General features: G+C 40.8%; 1 long non-coding RNA gene across 2 annotated transcripts in view; it reads left to right on the top strand.

Annotated features, from left to right (window-relative positions):
• The window catches only part of LOC308609621, a 62,561-nt gene that overhangs the window by 36,210 nt on the left and 11,334 nt on the right, over positions 1-15,017 (top strand). The gene's annotated exons all lie outside the window — the stretch shown is intronic.

Below are 15,017 nucleotides of genomic sequence, written 5' to 3'. Positions count from 1 at the left end.
AACTTGAGAATAATAGTTTTTTTTCTTTAATTTCCTACTTTATTTTATTTTTTTTCCAAGTGAACATAATTAAATATATGCTGAGATTTGGTCTATGATGCTTCAGGTCTACAGAGAGGAACTCAACTGACTTTTTCCATGAACAGGGCTCCTGACTTGGCATGATGGAAGCTGCCATTGTTTTTATTTGTTTGCAATTTAGGCCCCTCCTTCATTTTTGTGTTCTTCTTTTTGTGGTCTGCTTTCCAAGGAATACACCAAAAATAAATGGGTCCAGATAATCAAATCAATGACAGAAAAAAAAAAAGGCTCTTGGAAACAATGCATGCCTATTTCTTAAACTTGGTTCAAATTACAGCCAAGCAGTGCTCACACATTGAGGATGATTTGGGTAGGGAAACATTACTTTATATTTAAGTTTCTATACAGAATTGGACACACTGGGAAGGAGATGGTCCTAATTTTCTTTAATCTCATTAGATGCCACTCCTTCCTTACTGGAATAGTAAGAACATGAGGGGATCATCTCGTATCAATAGAACATGAACACACAAGTCAAAAGTGATTAACAAGGTAAGCTTTGCACCAGTGTTTGGGTTAAAAGAAGACACAGGGACATGAGTAAGACACAATTGTGATTTAGAAGATCATCAAGCCTTGAGGAGGGCACCTATGTCCCCCCACTCCAAAACTGAACACCACCTGTTCCATTTCCAAATGTGCACTTTGTTATGTGCTTGGAAGAAGGAGTCGGTTGACCAAGGGACTTGGAACAGCATCATTAAGGAAGAGAAAGACACAGGCTGGATCCCACAGGGCGAAGTTGAAATTAACTTAGTTGAGAAGAGGAAGAATAGCCAGGACGTGGAAGCAACCTAGGTGTCCATCAACAGACGAATGGAGAAAGAAGATGTGGTACATATACACAATGGGATACTACTCAGCCCTAAAAAAGAATGAACTAATGCCATTTGCAGCCACATGGATGGACCTAGAGATGATCATACTATGTGAAGTCACTCAGAGAAAGACAAATATCATATGATGTCCCTTATATGTGGCATCTAAAATATGGCACAAATGATTAATCTATGACACAGAAACAGACTCACAGACATAGAGAACAGACTTGTGGTTGCCAAGGGGGAGGGGAGAGGGATGGACTGGGAGTTTGGGGTTAGTAGGCGCAAACGATTACATTTAGAATGGATAAACAACAAGGTCCTACTGTAGAGCACAGGGAACTATATCCCGTCTCCTGGGATAAACCGTAATGGAAAAGAATATAAAAAAGAATGCATATATGTGTATAAATGAGTCACTTTGCTGTACAGAAGAAATCAGGGAAACACTGTAAATCAACTATACTTCAATTAAAAAAAAAAAAGCAGAAGAGGAAGAATGTTTCCGGAAATGGAACAGCTTCTGCAAAGGCTATGTTGTGAAGTCAGACTGCATAATCAGGGGATGATAAGAACTGCATGTCGTGATGAAAATGCAAATCTCCATTTGAAAGTGTACATTCATTTGTATGTTAAACACTGCAAATATCAGCGCTTAAAGATTTCTCCAATGTAGACAAACTCTAAAGTATGGTCTTAGCGTCAATTTAAGGTAATTGGAGCAAAACAAATCACACAGGGTTTAGTGTTGCTTTACAAGTTTACGTCCTCAGGGGTTTCTGAATTTCTGTGGACTGTAGTCAGGTTATTTACCAAGAAACCAAGTAAACAACATGATATAGATGCTAGAAAATCCAAGAGTCAAAATCATGACACACACGCCTGATGACTGTTGTTTTCCTTGATCTTTCCTACTTGTTTGCAATCTCTTTCTTTTTTCTCTTTAGCTCCTGTGACAGATTAATTAGGATGTTGTTGCTTTTACTCTTAAAGCTTGTGAGTAGCACGGGCAAAAAGAAATCAGGAACAAAGTACAGACTTCCAGTTGCAAAATAAATGCATCACCGTGACATGAAATGCACAGTGTGGGGAATACAGCCAATACTTACATAATATCTTTGTGTAGTGACAGAGTGGAACTAGACTTACAGTGATACAAAAAGAGGTATTGGGCCTCCCTGGTGGCGCAGTGGTTGAGAGTCCGCCTGCCGATGCAGGGGATACGGGTTCGTGCCCCGGTCTGGGAGGATCCCATATGCCGCGGAGCAGCTGGGCCCGTGAGCCATGGCCGCTGGGCCTGCGCGTCCGGAGCCTGTGCTCCGCAACGGGAGAGGCCACAACAGTGAGAGGCCCACATACCGCAAAAAGAAAAAAAAAAAAAAAAAAGAGGTATTATCTTGAGTATTTTTACAGATACAACAAAATGGTGACACATCAACGCAAGTAGTGATGTTCACCTATACAAAAGATGTGCAAGCTAGGATGCTGTGGAAATCAGAAATACGAATGTGGAAAAATAAAGGGTATTAGCTTCCTCAACTAAAAAGAATCTACCTAAAGTTAGGAGGATTTCAGTTCTGAGCAACATTCATGCAAAGACTGGTATAAAAGGACTTCTTTAAGTCTACTACAATGAATAGATTTGGATCCATTCTACTTAAACGCCCTTTTTTTTTTTGGCGGTACGTGGGCCTCTCACTGCTGTGGCCTCTCCCGTTGCGGAGCACAGGCTCCGGACGCGCAGGCTCAGCGGCCATGGCTCACGGGCCCAGCCGCTCTGTGGCACGTGGGACCTTCCCAGACCGGAGCACGAACCCGTGTCCCCTGCATCAGCAGGCGGACTCTCAACCACTGCGCCACCAGGGAAGCCAAACACCCCTTCTTATAACAAAATGTTGGCTATACCTCACCCTTGATGTTTATGTACCTAATGTGTGTGTGTGTGTGTGTATACAACCCCATGTGTAACTACTTGCGTGTTTGTTTTTATTAATAAGGGGAACTAATGATTAATTTTAATTTTTAAGGTTATCTGTATCCAAGAACATCACCGTAGCTTTTCAGTGTTTTTGTCCCTTATAGGTGTTTCAAGGGACACCAAATGTACCACAGAATTGCTGTACTTGTTCCTGAATTAATTAGCAGAGGCAAATCTGTGACTTTCTGTTACCAAATCAATGCAAGAAAGAGTCTATGTTACGGGGCTCTAACTGCCATACGTACTGAAGCTTAAGGCAACCAGAGCTTTTGCTAAAAGAGCCCTAAAAAATACATTATTTAGGGTATGTGTAAGGGTCAGGGTCTTGTCGTAATTGCAACTAGACTTTGTAACACACATATCAAAAGTGTGTTTGTAGGGCTTCCCTGGTGGCGCAGTGGTTGAGAGTCCGCCTGCCGATGCAGGGGACACGGGTTCGTGCCCCGGTCTGGGAAGATCCCACATGCCGCGGAGTGGCTGGGCCCGTGAGCCATGGCTGCTGAGCCTGCGCGTCCAGAGCCTGTGCTCCGCAACGGGAGAGGCCACAGCAGTGAGAGGCCCGCGTACCACACACACACAAAAAAAGTGTGTTTGTAACACATCTATAATTTTATTACAACTGCTTGTTTGCCAATTAGCCATCCTAAAGCACCAAGTCTAAAAGCAAAATGTTACAACTCAAATGATTCAGTGTTATAAAACTAAAGTCTATGCAATATACAAATGTGAAATATTTGTCTTTCAATATTGGGTTCAACAGAAAAATGGGGATGCTTAAAAAACAACAACAACAAAAAAGGATGTTTCCCTGAAAGATACTTCAACACAGGGTTAAATCGAAAAATATTGATTTCATGGGAAATATCATTGCTATAATTGATACTACATTCTTGGTATTTCACAATGCTAATAACAAACCCACTGGATTCACTAAACAGTACATTTTTTTTTCCTCTCTCAAATCCTAGTTATAAAGGTATTTAGTACACCCTACACTTACTTCTGGTATGAAACATTAAGTAACTGACAGCTAACATTGGTAAAGAATTCTATATTTTACTTCAAATCCAAAAGAGTGCTTGATACCAATTATGGAAGACAGCATAGATATTAAACAAAATATTAATAAAAACTAGTCATTAATGAAATGTATGGTTAAATATTATCCTAAATTATGAATCAAAATTTCAAAACATTCAACTGCACTATACTTTAACTATGCGTCCACTGCAAATATAGTCACATTTTCCAGTTCGGCATCTTAAAATCATTGGATGACACTCCAAGGAGTAAAATACATATTACAAACTGGAGTAAGGAATTTGGTGTGTGAATTCACCATACTCTAAGGAGTAAATATGTATTGCGATATCTCATGGTGCATGTTCGTGTACATTAGAATGTTGTGAAAATCATGATGCAAAGACAAGCCATCACATTCCGAATGAGCCGTATCAATAAGTTGTGATAAACCTGGAAAAGAATCAAACTCTCCTTTACATGACCTGATGATTCACACTTGAAATAATCTCAACGTGGCAGTTCTCAGGCTCCAACATGTTTATTTAGTCTCTTGAGGAGATGATTTTCAAAGGGGCTATGTTAAAAGATCACCTCGGGGGCCTCCCTGGTGGCGCAGTGGTTGAGAGTCCGCCTGCCGATGCAGGGGATACGGGTTCGTGCCCCGGTCTGGGAGGATCCCATATGCCGCGGAGCGGCTGGGCCCGTGAGCCATGGCCGCTGGGCCTGCGCGTCCGGAGCCTGTGCTCCGCAACGGGAGAGGCCACAGCAGTGAGAGGCCCGCGTACCGCAAAAAAAAAAAAAAAAAAAAAGATCACCTCGGGTGAGCATTTTGAGTTAATTCAGTTTTCAGGTTTCTTCATTTCCATACTTCAAGATGGAAGTCCTCCCCCAAATAACTAATAGAAATGACTAAGTCCCATTCACTTGATTGATTGCCACGCCAAAGGAGAGTCATTTCTCTTCGGCACAAGATCGTTTAGGGTGCTCCAGGGGCCACAAGTTCAAGGAGGAATGTATGGGACTCCCATGGCTATCCTGATTGGAGCTGTAATTAATATAGAAATGCGATGATAACTATTCCACACGGGCCACGCACCTTTTCATTCTTACAGTCTGCCTTTGTCTGAGCCTCTGAGCGTGAAACTTTTGCTTTTCCTCAGTGTCTGAAGGGAGAGGGGACGGGGTGGAGGAGGGCACAGTACTGATGGATAAAGCTGGCAGCACTTAAGGCCATGGAAAGCGATCCTCCCTGCCAAGATGGAATTCAGTTTCCTTCAGAGCTGGATCCAAAGTTCTGGGGTTAATACCCGTTCACCCTCATCCTGTTTTATCAACAGACTATGTTTGGGGGAAACATGGATGTCAAAGAGAAACTGCATTTTTTGGCCTCACCCTGAGCCAATCTTTCAATCTTACAGCATCCTGAAGGATGAGTTCATTGAAGTGCTGAATTCCCCACTGGGTTTGACACGTCTTGCTTTTTTTGTTGTTGTTGAACTTGATTTTGTTTCGAGGTCTATGGGTGCTGCTGTTATGGAGGTTTGGATGAGATTTGACAAGTCCCTTTGAAAACGTGCCTTGGATTTACACGTGGTAGGGAACGCCTACAATGTGTGAAAGTTTTATACAACTGGAAGTGAGCATCACACTATAACTAAATTTAACTCATCACGGGTATGAATACATGGGTGCTGACCCCAGCAACATGCTGGCCAGGAGTCTGGATGTCCCACCCTCCTCCTGGGCGTGTTTCTAGCCCAGTTTGTGATATCCGTAGCCCTGACAGAAGAGCCATTCTTGATATCTGGGCATCAGGACCTCAGCACACTCATTATTCCAAGCAAACACGTCAAGACACCATGTCTGGCTGAACGCAACCATCCCTGGTTCATTTATGTCACTCAGATGTGGAATCACTTGCCCGTCTTGGAAATCTGCTTTCACGCTCTGTGTGCACATCCTTTTGCAGGGACAAGGTCCATGCTCCAATCCTACCCCCGATGCTCATTCTCCACGGGGGCCGGACCTGTCCTTCATTCTGCAACGCCTCCTTAACGGGAAATTCCGATTTATCCCAAGAGCAACTCTTTCACAGGTTGCTTTGAGAATTACAGGCTCTATCAGTGAAGGACTTAGCATGGTGGGTGGAAGGTAGTAAGTATACAATAAACACTGGCATTACCATGGGATACAATCGTCCTGAAGTTCTAATGAATATTCATGAATTCCTGATATTAGTCATATAATCTGTTCTTATATAATCGTAAGTCATATGTTCATAAGAATATGAAATCATATACTCCTAAGAATATATAATCTTTTTAAAAGATTGTATTCATTTATTTATTTTTGGCTGTGTTGGGTCTTCGTTGCTGCGCGCGGGCTTTCTCCAGGTGCGGTGAGCAGGGGCTACTCTTTGTTGTGGTGCGTGGGCTTCTCACTGCGGTGGCTTCTCTTGTTGTGGCGCACGGGCTCAGTAGTTGTGGCTCATGGGCTCTAGAGTGCAGGCTCAGTAGTCGTGGCACATGGGCTTAGTTGCTCTGCGGCACGTGGGATCTTCCCAGACCAGGGCTCGAACCTGTGTCCCCTGCATTGGCGGTGGATTCTTAACCAGTGTGCCAACAGGGAAGTCCCTATATAATCTTATATAATCATATAATCTCTGTATAAAACATCCCATATAAAATATTTCAGTCATATATTCATAAGAATATATAGTCATATTCATAAGAATATGTAACCATGCATTCATAAGAATATATAATCTTATGTAATCACATAATCCCAGTATAAACCATTTCCATATAAAATTTCCCAAAAGGTGCTTAGCAACTATACCCCAATGAAAACAATTTATTTTAATTCCAAAAAAAAAAATACTACCAACAAATATTATGTTTAATGATTTGAGTGAGTCAAAATGCAGTGGTGAATATTTTTAAATACATACATATGTTAAGAAAGAAGAAAAAAAGAAGGTGCTTAGGAATTTCAGGATTCGAAAACTTTAAAAAGTGTCTTCTTTACATCCAGCATTCAGTACCCACTGTTCTGTGCTGTGTTCTGTTCCTTACTGATGATTTGGTGTCTTTGCTGAATGGGTGAGTTAATGATGGATAAATGATATAATTCTATAACCAAGCCCTATGGGAAGACTTCCTTCAACCCCATGAAGAAGCTCTGAGCACTTCATGACACGGGCTACCTTCTACATCCTTCCCTTATTATGTATATTGTTTTATCATTGCAGGAAGCAGGGAGGGAAAGAACCTAATCTCCTTAATGTATATTAAAAACAGAAAACAAAAAACAAAAACCTTTTAGAAAAGAAGGAGAAGTGCCCGGTTTCTTACCTATTAGAATATAAATAGACACCTCATTGAGTGAGATTGGAGATAATTTTTACAACCCAATGTTCTATCTCTGTGTAGACAAGAGTTAAACAGGGCAATTCTGAGACTGCCGGCCTTAGAAAGTTCTACAGGCAAGGCTGGTCTTTGGCTGCTACCTGGGAACTTGAGTTTCAGGTGGGTTCCCTCCATCCCTTAACTGATAAAGGTGGTTCACTTTGCCTAAATCCTTTGTACAACAACATGGGCTCAAAGCCAGCTTTCCTTCTGGGAGTCTGCTATTTTGGTACATACTAAGCAGAGGGTGCTTACGTGACCAGCCCCCAACAAAAACCTCAGGCACTGATTTCTAATGAGCTTCCCTGTTGGACAAAGTCATGTGTGTGCTCTCAAAATTTGATACTGGAGGAATGAAGCATGGGCAATGGGAGCGGACTCTAGGAAACTTGCACCTGGTGTTCTCTGGACTTCAGGAACGTCTTCTCCCTTTGCTGATTTTGCTTCGTATCCTTTTGCTGTGATAAATCATAGCTATGAGTTAGACTATCTATGCTGAATCTTCCTAGCGCATCATCCAACCAAGGGGTGGTCTTGGAGACCCTGCCACAACTCCCCTTTGAAATATGAACACATATCTTGAGGCAGGGACATCTCTCCCCGCTGGTCACTGTATATGCGTCATCTCTTCACTTCCAAATCTTCTCCCAGAACACAAGTTCCAGTAAACTTTGCCCAGAAAGTCCTAATCAAGTATATCCTCTACACTCTAATATTTGTTTTATGTGTACTTGAAATGATGTGTATCTTCTAACTGATAGGCATAGGTTTCCACTGGGTTGGCCAAAAAGACCGTTTGGGTTTTTCCGTAAGATGTTACAGAAAACCCAAACGAACTTTTGGGCCAACCCAATATATATATACCCATTAAATCAAACGCGTTGTTTCTTTCAAAGCCTAAATTGATGTCTTTACTCCTTTTTTAAATTATTGATTTGAAATGACAAAAAGAGGTGTGCTAAACCTAAAACTATGACTTTAATTTTTCCAGGTCTTCATATTAATTTTGCCCATTCCTGTGTCATCTATTTTAAGGTCCTTCAACATGAGATGGTTCAATTCATAGACTGCGTGAGAGAAAACTGCATAAGAAAATGCACCCTCACTTCCATAGTTCCCTGACATGCGGGGTTATAGCAGCTTGCCTCTACAAAGGTGGCAAAAAAAAACAATGAGACTCCAGAAAAACAAACATGCAAATCTGACGCTTGAAAAACTCTCCTACTCAGTTACCTGCAATCATGTGCGAGCTACCCTGTCTACGTTTCCCCTACCTGCCTTTCCTTTCTTCTTCTGGTTGGAATCAGGGCCCTAGTTTCAGTCCACACACCAGGTGAGGAGGTGACAGAAAGACATGAAATTCAGGAGGTAGGAACCATGGATTGCGGGCTGGGAACAGTGTGGATTCTGACTGCATGAAGTGCATATAAAGGTACCTGTTATAATTATTGGCAAGTTAGCCAGGAATACAAATCATTTCATTATAACCGTGATTTTATAAAACAGAATGACAATTACCATAGTCAGTAAGACAAAAAAGGTGAAAAATAGATGCTAAAAATATATGCTGGGCAACTGTTAAACTTCAACTTCAGTAACTGCAGTGTTTTTTCACAGAATAAGATCTACTAAGTCCAGTTTTTTGTCTTGGGTAAAAACACAGGCATGAAAATAGATAGCTAGTGGGAAGCAGCCACATAGCACAGGGAGAGGGAGATCAGCTCGGTGCTTTGTGACCACCTAGAGGGGTGGGATGGGGGCGTGGGAGGGAGGGAGACGCAAGAGGGAAGAGATATGGGAACATATGTATAACTGATTCACTTTGTTATAAAGCAGAAACTAACACACCATTGTAAAGCAATTATACTCCAATAAAAACAACAACAACAACAAAAAACCACAGGCATGGCTCTCTCTTGGAATGAGCTTGTTGGTTATTTCCCCCCCAACAAAATTAACAGTATTTCTTTTACTTATTTCCTCTTCACATCTAAGAAATCATCAATCCACTTTGAGTCAGTTCTACACTCTGACATATTCTCAAGTTTCCAGATTCTCGACATTTGTAATACACATCATGGTGTTATTTATGCTGTGTGAATTAAAAAAACAACAACAACCCTGTTTCAATACATGTCACACACGAAAAAGAAAACTGTAAAGTGTTGATTACAGAATAGATTGAATCCAAAATAGGGTTTAATGAGTCAAAAAATTCAAACAACCCATTTGAAAGTTAATTATGGTGCCAAAAGCCTGTCTTCAGGCTCCTTTTATTAAATCTGTGTTGGTTTTTTTTTTTTTTTTTTTTTTTTGGTACGCAGGCCTCTCACTGCTGTGGCCTCTCCCGTTGTGGAGCACAGGCTCCGGACGCGCAAGCTCAGCGGCCATGGCTCACGGGCCCAGCCGCTTCACGGCATGTGGGATCTTCCCGGACCGGGGCACGAACCTGTGTCCCCTGCATTGGCAGGCGGACTCTCAACCACTGCGCCACCAGGGAAGCCCTGTGTTTTGCTTTCTGAGGAAAAAATACAGGGCCCTTGAGGCATTCTTTGCAAAGTAATTACTTCTAAAGGGAAAAACTTCAACAATGTTGCAGTGACATGATTTGAATATCATACACATGCTTTCACCCTACTTTGCTTTCCCTTTGACATTTTTATCATATAAAAAATGGATTTATCAGACTAGTGAAAATAATTAGACTCAGATTATCAAAAAAAATTGTTGATGGCAGTTTTTGTAGCATTGTGAGAAGTGATAAACCCCTGTTTCCAGCTACAGCGAGGATATATCTGTAAGAAGTTGCTCTTTCTCTATCCAGCTGAAGTGAGATCTGACCAAGATGTTGATACCTATGTACTGCCTGAAATTTTATATAGATGAGAGAGGGATGTAAGTAAGGAATGTAATGGTTTGTAAGTAAGGAAGTAGGAATGTTATGGTTTGGAGAATCGGGTCAACAATCTTTCCTTCACATGTGATCATTCTACCAAGGCAAGGGTTCCGTGGGTGATACAGAGCAAACCTGGAAAAAAAGTAGTCAGTTAATTGGTCTTGTAGGAGTTCTACGATATAACTAGTGTCAACGTTGACCAAGATTCCTTATGATAATCCGTAAACTCCCTGTGTTCTGTACCTGTCTCAGCCCATATATGAGATGTTTTCTCCAAAGTTTTCATTTAAAAAGTATAGTTCTTTTTTGACCCACGTCCTAGAGAAATGGAAATAACAAAAAGAAACAAATGGGACCTAATGAAACTCAAGAGCTTTTGCACAGCAAAGGAAACCATAAACAAGACCAAAAGACAACCCTCAGAATGGGAGAAAATATTTGCAAATGAAGCAACTGACAAAGGATTAATCTTCAAGATTTACAAGGAGCTCATGCAGCTCAATAACAAAAAAACAAACAACCCAATCCAAAAATAGGCAGAAGATCTAAAGAGACATTTCTCCAAAGAAGATATACAGATTGCCAACAAACACATGAAAGAATGCTCAACATCATTAATCATTAGAGAAATGCAAATCAAAACTACAATGAGATATCATCTCACACCAGTCAGAATGGCCATCATCAAAAAATCTACAAACAATAAATGCTGGAGAGGGTGTGGAGAAAAGGGAACCCTCTTGCACTGTTGGTGGGAATGTAAACTGATACAGCCACTATGGAGAACAGTATGGAGGTTCCTTAAAAAACTAAAAATAGAACTACCATAGGACCCAGCAATCCCACTACTGGGCATATACCCTGAGAAAACCATAACTCAAAAAGAGTCATGAACCACAGTGTTCATTGCAGCTCTATTTACAATAACCAGGACATGGAAGCAACCTAAGAGAGTGGGTAGGGGGTGTCTGCAAGAGGGAACACAGTGGAAGAACTAAGGTGAAGCTTGGGAAGTTCATGAAAACAGAGAGAGAGAGAGAGAGGGAGGGAGGGAGGGAGGGAGGGAGGGAGGGATCGATCGATCGATCACTGGGGCGAGTGAAGTGCTCCCTACTCAGTTATGCAGTGCTCTAAGTCGAGCTTTGACCAATGCAGCCGCATTTTGTATGATCAGGTATGATAGTTCTTCTACTATTAGTTACGACATCTCTTCACACAGTGGGTAGCGTCTTAAGGCCAGTGGCCAAGTGGGCCACATGTGTAAATCTATCTCTACACACACTTCAGTTTCTTATGCTGAGAATGAGCTGTGAAGTAGAAAATCATCGCAGCGTTGCAGTTACAAACATGAGGAGATGACCCCCCGCCACCCCAAGTGCTGAAGTGTCATGGATGGTCAAAGAGCTGCCTGGCCTATGCCTGCTGCTTAGACAACGCGCAGAAACATACAGGTGCAGATGGGAAATGTCCTCCAAGGTACTGTGTTAAGGGGAAAGTAAGTTGCAGGGCAACAGGTACAGTGGGAAGAGATGAGAGAGCAGATTATGAAGCTGAGATAGAAGGAGGACTTTTACTTTTCTGGTTTAAACGTGTTACAAGCAGGACACTGGTATTGGTTTTAAATAAAGCATGATGGGGAACCAGGGGACGGTGTAACATACTATCCAGAGTTTTTCAGGGAAACCGTTGGGTAGCAGCACAAACAAAGGCCGGATTTACAGATCAGGAAAGTAAGCCAGGATCCGTATGCTAAGGTGTAAGCAGCAATGATTACCTGTGAAAGCAGGAGCCTCTGAATCCCATTTAAATCTTCTACCACGACACCAAAATGTCCAGGAGGCAATGTAACAGTCACTTGCTACAGCAATAACCTGGAAACCACAGCTGGAAGGAGAGAAAGACGATCATCAGACACCAACACTGAGAGGGAATCATCAGGCAAGAATTTTAAAGCACCAAACATAAAAATTCTTCAGCAAGCAATTATATTCTACCAACAAATTAAAAAATATATATATATATATATAATCTAAGCAAAAATCAGAAGGTATTTAAAAAGAACCAGATGTAAATTACAGAAATGAAAAATACAATAGTTGAAATAAAAGAAGGGAGGGTGAACTAAAGGCTTTATCAGACTTAACAAAAGCTGAAGACAATCATCAGCATTGGACTTGTTAGAGAAGAAAACCTAAAGACATTGCTCAAGTCAAGGGAGACAACAGACTATGGAATTTCAGTCTCTACAAAGGAAGAGAGAGCAGTGACAGTGACAACTGTGTAAAAATAAAGATTCTTAGAATGTTTAAAAGCAACGGTAACAGCAATGTATTGTGGTATTTATAACGTGCAGAAGTAAAATTTACGGTAACAATAATCGAAGGCTGGAAGGACAGAAATGCCATGATATTGTGTGTGATCTTTTCTTGTACATGTAAGTCGTACACATCGCTTCAAGAAGGAAGGTTTACATTTAACCCTATAAATGATCACACTGAATGTATATAAGCTCAAGGCTTCCAACTAAAGGGCAGATATTGTCATATTGCATAAAAAATTAAGAGTCAATTATATACTTCCTAAAGAAACCCATGGGAAATATGAAAGCATTAATAGGTTAAAAGTCGAAGGAAATACATAAACCCTGATCATGCTAACAAAAGAAATATATAATGGATAAATCAATATCAAAGTAAGATTTATGCCATAGACAATTATCCTGAATAAAGAAGGTCATTTCATAATGACATACAGGTCCTTTCCTCAATAGCGTATAACAATCCTCAAAATGTATACACTTAATTACAGGGCTTCACAATACTTGAAGGAAAAGCTTAAAGAACTACAGGGAGAGATAGACAAATCCATAAACATAGTAGAAGTTTTAATCCCCTGCCATCAATAATTGATAGAACAAGTGGACAGATGAGGAAATATTTAAACAAACAAAAGGGCAGAAAGCACAGACTCCACCAAATAGACCTAATCTACCTTTAGAGAAGAGTCACCCAACAAGAGCAGGATGTAGAGTTTGTTCTGGGGAACTCAGCATTTGCCAACGTTGACTGTATCCTGGGCCCAAAGTATTTTAAGTCATAAATAGGACGTTCTCGGACCACAGTAGAATCAATTTTGAAATCATGAACAGAAAGCCATCTGGAAAATCCCAAACCACTTGAAAATGAATAACACACTCCTATGAGTCAAAGAAAACAATCGAAAAGGAAATAGATAATTTGTTTTGAACTGAGTGCCTTTAAAAGCACACCATACACAAATGCGTGAGATGCACAGACAGCAGTTACTAGAGGGAAGCACCAAATTCCTGGATTTGAAAAGAAGAAAAATCTCAAATCAGTGCCCTCAGCTTCCAACATGAAAAGACGAAATAAAGGAACAAAGTAAGCAGGGGAAAACTAATAAAGATCAAAGTGGAAGTCAATGAAATAGAAAACAGAAACAATACACAAAACAAATGAAACCAAAAGCTGGTTCTCTGAAAATAACAGTAAAATTGTTAAACTTCTGGCAACAGTAATTACGACAGAAGACTCACTATGCTGATATTAGAAACAGAATGGCAATATCACTACAATTACTGGAGATGTTAAAAACAAAATAAAGGGCTTCCCTGGTGGCGCAGTGGTTGGGGGTCCGCCTGCCGATGCAGGGGGCGCGGGTTCGTGCCCCAGTCCGGGAAGATCCCACTTGCCACGGAGCGGCTGGGCCCGTGAGCCATGGCCGTTGGGCCTATGCGTCCAGAGCCTGTGCTCCGCAACGGGAGAGGCCACAACAGTGAGAGCCCCGCGTACCACAAAAAAAAAAAAAAAAAAAGCAAAATAAAGAAACACTAAGAAAAACAACTTTATGGCCCTACCTTATCAGGGAAAATTTAGTCTTTACAATGAAGTACGATACTAACTTTAGGTCCTTAGATACGCTTCATCATGTTGAAATATTATATTACATACATATAGTACTACATACATATAATACACAGTGTTTGCATATATATAGTATGGGTTCATTTGGACAATATTTTTTAAAGAATTTTGCAATTATGATTAGGAGAGATATTTTTCTATAGTTTTTTTTTTCCCCCTAATTATACTACATTGGTCTGTTTTTGGTATTAGGGTATGTTTAGCCTTATAGAATGAGATTTAAAATGCTCCTTTTTCTTTCAGCTTATGAGACAATTTGTGTAGAATTAGTATTTTTTTTAATCTATTAAAAAATTTAGGGGACTTCCCTGGTGGCGTAGTGGTTAAGAATCCGCCTGCCAATGCAGGGGACACGGGTTTGAGCCCTGGTCCGGGAAAATCCCACATGCTGTGGAGCAACTAAACCCTTGCGCCACAACTACTGAGCCTGTGCTGTAGAGCCTGTGAGCCACAACTACTGAGCCCATGTGCCACCGCTACTGAAGCCCACATGCCTAGAGCCCGTGCTCCACAACAAGAGAAGCCACCGCAATGAGAAGCCCGTGCACTGCAACAAAGAGTAGCCCCTGCTCACCGCAATTAGAGAAAGCCTGCACACAGCAATGAAGACACAATGCAGCCAAAATTAATTAATTAATTAATTAATTAATTTTAAAAAATTGATGTAAAGGAATGGCTGTTTTTCTATGGACTTGTGTCTTTCCTTTAAAGGGATATGGACACATATTCTTTTTTTTTCTTTTTTTTTTTAAGGGCTTCAAATGCTTGGCTTTTTATTTATTTATTCATTCATTTATTTATTTATTTATTTAATTTAGGCTCTGTTGGGTCTTCGTTTCTGTGCGAGGGCTTTCTCTAGTTGTGGCG

This window comes from Mesoplodon bidens (assembly GCF_964165515.1).
Source record: "Mesoplodon bidens genome assembly, chromosome: Y".
NCBI lineage: Eukaryota > Metazoa > Chordata > Mammalia > Artiodactyla > Ziphiidae > Mesoplodon > Mesoplodon bidens.
The sequence above is the reverse complement of the archived record's forward strand: the minus strand, read 5'-3'. Positions and strand labels throughout refer to the sequence as shown.